Source organism: Microtus ochrogaster, chromosome 1 (assembly GCF_000317375.1).
Source record: "Microtus ochrogaster isolate Prairie Vole_2 chromosome 1, MicOch1.0, whole genome shotgun sequence".
NCBI lineage: Eukaryota > Metazoa > Chordata > Mammalia > Rodentia > Cricetidae > Microtus > Microtus ochrogaster.
The window spans coordinates 2,538,031-2,542,233 of NC_022009.1; the positions used below are offsets into that span (position 1 = coordinate 2,538,031).

The following is a 4,203-nucleotide window of genomic DNA, read 5'->3' on the forward strand; positions in this document are numbered from 1 at the left end:
TTTTTTTTCCTTTTCCCAATAAAAAATAAATAAATAAATAAAAAGAGTGTCAATATTTGAATACTAATATATGTTTAATTTAATAAAAATATTTACACCTTGATCTTAGGCAATAGTTGCTAAATACCAAATATAAGTAAAACCAACAAGATAGCACATAAAATATTTGTGTAGACCTTAACTAATCCTACTTTGTAGCTTTTTAATTTCTTTTTGTATAGCAAGTTTTTAGTTTTTGACACTCAGTTACAAACAAATACTTACAGCATGTTTCTCCAAGTTTGGTAGTCATTTTACATTGATCTACACTGATGTCATTTTAAGGTTAAAGTATTTCCTTGCTATAAATTTTTTTTATTTAAACAAAAATTATTAGATATTGATTCACTTCAAACATTTGCATTTTTCTATGGTTTAGCCATTGATTTGCTTTAACATGTAGCATTTATTTCCATTTGACACGTTTTAAGTTTCTAAATTTTAAAACTATGAATATTCATTTCATATACGTTTGCCCATAAACCTTACCCACACTAATCATTGATTATTGCTGTTCAGTGACCAGACAGCACGGGGCTTGAAAGAAATCCACAGTGTCCGCTTATGCTAACTTTTTTTTATCTTAAAGGGTTAGGAACAAAGACGCTCACACACTCTCTTGATGGTTTCCTTCAGACCTTTCCTTTATTCTTCCTTTATATTCTCTATTCTTTATTTTCTTGGTGATTTTATTCTCTCACTTTTGATGTTTTCCTTCTATCTTTATACTTATTCTTGATGTTTCCCTTTGAGTTCCTTCTAACCCTCTCATCCCTGATGTTTTCCTTCTATCTAACTCATTTTATCTCTCATTTTTGATGGTTTCCTTCGAGTCCATTTTAACACTCTCTAACTCAATCTTATATTATTTTCCTTATATAGCCAAGCAAAATCTTTCAGACAATATAAAATTTACCAGATGATTTCATTCTGTTGTTTAAGTGAATAATTACAATGTATAAAAAACAAATAGTAGAAAAACAGCATATTTTCTATATTCCTTAAATGATTAAACATTTATGTATTGCAGGTAAAAAATTATTACAAGAACCATTGCACATTAATCCCCAAGCAACTTGTTATAGATTAACTGTGTGCACAAGCAAGGTATTCTCAGGTCTTTTTACTGTCAGGCTGTACTTTGTAGTTATAATAAAAGAGCCAATTAATTTATTATTTATCTTGAAAGGTAAACTTATAAGGAATCTTAAAGGAATCACAAACTTAAATTTTTATATATGAAAAAGAATCAGTTAGCTCTACTCTAAATCTTTAGAGTATACTCACCAATAGTTTTATATATATCAGGAGATTGAGGGCAGGAATGAATACAAAGAGCTAATCATCACTCTTAATCATCAACCAATTGTAGCAAGAAAATAACTCATCTCATAATAATAGGGCTGCTTTTCTTTAGTCCCTGACCTTAAAGAGTTCTGCATTCATCTATGTATCTTTCTAAAACTTTAGATTATCTTCTTGGGTTTTTCACCACAAACCTATTTGGAAAAACACTTTAGTCTAACTTTAAGTTATTTTCAAAGCTTTATTTCTGCTCTTATACACTCCAAAACCTGTGACTACATTTCACAACATTAAAGTTAAAAGAATTTAAGCTAGCTGGTCTACTGAGACTCAGCTGCTTTTCTTAATCATTAACCTAAGCCACAGTCTATAGGATTCTTCAATAAATACTCATTCTAGTTGTGAAACACTTCCTTGATTATATTTTTAATCATCAAAACTCTATTTGAGCTAAGATTATTATCAATCAGACAGTACAGCTTAGGAAGGAATCATCATCATAATAACCCACAGATAAAAATGCCCAGTGGAACAGATGTTTCCATGAGATAAATATACTACATTATAGGCAGTGGGGAATCTCCCCACGCCCATTCATACCATACCAGAAACCAGAGAAAGAGAGCAGCACAGCAGAAGCAAAAGACATTCCAGTGTCTGTGGTCTTGGGGATTTGCCTCTCTGAGATTGAGCCATCAGAAAGTTTTCTCCTGGAGTACTACACCTTGAACTTCTATTGCCACCTGCTGCTCCTCTGACATGGCCACAGGCAATAGGCAATCCATACTTGTTATGTTAGGGTTGCCAGATCTGGATCACTGCCAACTGTAGTGATTTGAAAAAAAAATTGTCTCATTGAAATAAATATAAGCATATCCATGTACACACAAGGATCAATGTTTCCTTTAAAATATTTACTTGTGTTTCCATGATTCTGTATAAAATCAGAGAAAAGATTTATTTTATAAAGAAAAATGAGCATTTTTTTTCTTACTAGTGTGTGTGTGTGTGTGTGTGTGTGTGTGTGTTTGTGTGTGCAAACTCACATAGGTAATTCAATCAAGTAACAGTTATGGTTTTACATATTGTGACAATCACTGCCATTAACCAAAATTATATGACAATATTTATATCTATCATGAAAAGTCACTCTCTAGAGAAAACATTTCCCTGTTTTATCATAGACGTTTATTTACCTGATATTCCCGTGTCTCAGAGAAGATTCTTTCCCAAGCACATATCCCATGCAAATGGTAGATTATTTTAGTTTTGGGCTGAACTCAATCTTCTATGTAGTGTCTGTGAAGTAATATATTCTTTCATAATTAGTCATGACATCTCTGTCATTATGTATAATATTTGTATGAAACACTGTGACTGATGTCTTGATGCCCTTTCCCATGTTATCTGTGCCTATTTCCTGAGACTCTCTGGTAACACTTTGATTATATTGAAGCAGTTTTACATCACCATTAAAATTTTCTGAGTGGATCCTTTGGTCACCGGATCATTGGGCTACCGGGTGGCCCTGTTTAGTTGCTGAGGAATCCCATCTGGACGGGTTACTGTGGACTTTATGAAGCCATCGAAAGTTGGGATTTCCAAAAACTTGAAAAGTTAGAGGAACACAGATTACTTTTACAGCGTTTACAGCCAGAATTTAAGACCAGAATCAACCCAACAGATATCCTTCCTGAATTGTCTGAATGCTTGATTAATCAGGAATGTGAAGAAATCAGACAGGTCTGCTTCACCAAAGGGATGATGGCAGGTGCGGAGAAGATGGTTGAATGTCTTCTCAGATCGGATAAGGAGAACTGGCCCAAGGTTTTGAAATTGGCTTTGGAGAAAGAAAACAGCACGTTCAGTGAACTGTGGATTGTTGAAGGTTTCAAAATGGTCGAAGGTAAAGCTGTTGAAGACGATGACACGGAGACGTCCAGCATACAGATTTTCATACAAGAGGAGCCAGAATGCCAGGTTCTCAGTCAGAATCCCTGCGCTCCTTCAGAAGCATTTTCTAATAATTTTAACGGCCCGTTGAAACCAAGAAATTACCAACTGGAGCTTGCTCTGCCTGCCGAGAAAGGGAAAAATACAATAATATGCGTTCCTACTGGTTGTGGGAAAACCTTTGTGTCACTTCTTATATGTGAGCATCATCTGAAAACATTGCCACATGGACGAAAAGGGAAAGTGGTCTTTTTTGCTAATCAAATTCCTGTGTATGAACAGCAGGCAACTGTGTTCTCACGCTATTTTGAAAGACTTGGGTACAGCGCAGCGGGCGTTTCTGGGGCAAGGGCTGATAATGTCTCAATGCAGGACATTATCGAGAACAAAGACATCATCATCCTCACGCCCCAGATTCTTGTGAACAGTCTCAATGATGGAACCATCCCCTCGCTGTCTGTCTTCACCCTGATGATCTTTGACGAATGCCATAACACCAGTAAACACCACCCGTACAATCAGATCATGTTCCGATACCTAGATCACAAACTCGGAGGGTCGCCAGGCCCACTGCCTCAGGTAGTTCCAGTCAGGTGCCGTCTTGGAGCAGCCCTAATCATCCAGAATCCCACTTAGTTACCCTTGTAGCCACATTTGAGGTCATCCTCCTCACGTTCTAGGTCTGTCAGTTAGCAATGCATTGTTTAGTTTTGATTCATTCATTTGACAAACAGTTGTCCTTGGTATCCAGGGTGGAAACCCTTCACAGAAACCAAATCAAGGCTGCTTAAGTCTCTTGTCTGAAAAAAAAATTTTTTTCTGAGTGTTTGAAGAAGAAATTATACTTTGACTTTTGATATCACTTTTTTAATTGTTTTCTCATAAAGTGAACATATAAATTACCTA

At 35.5% G+C, this 4,203-nt stretch overlaps 1 pseudogene; it reads left to right on the forward strand.

Annotated features, from left to right (window-relative positions):
- Positions 1-3,990, forward strand: part of LOC101993653 — a 32,915-nt pseudogene extending 28,925 nt beyond the window's left edge.
- Positions 3,991-4,203: the final 213 nt, after the last annotated feature.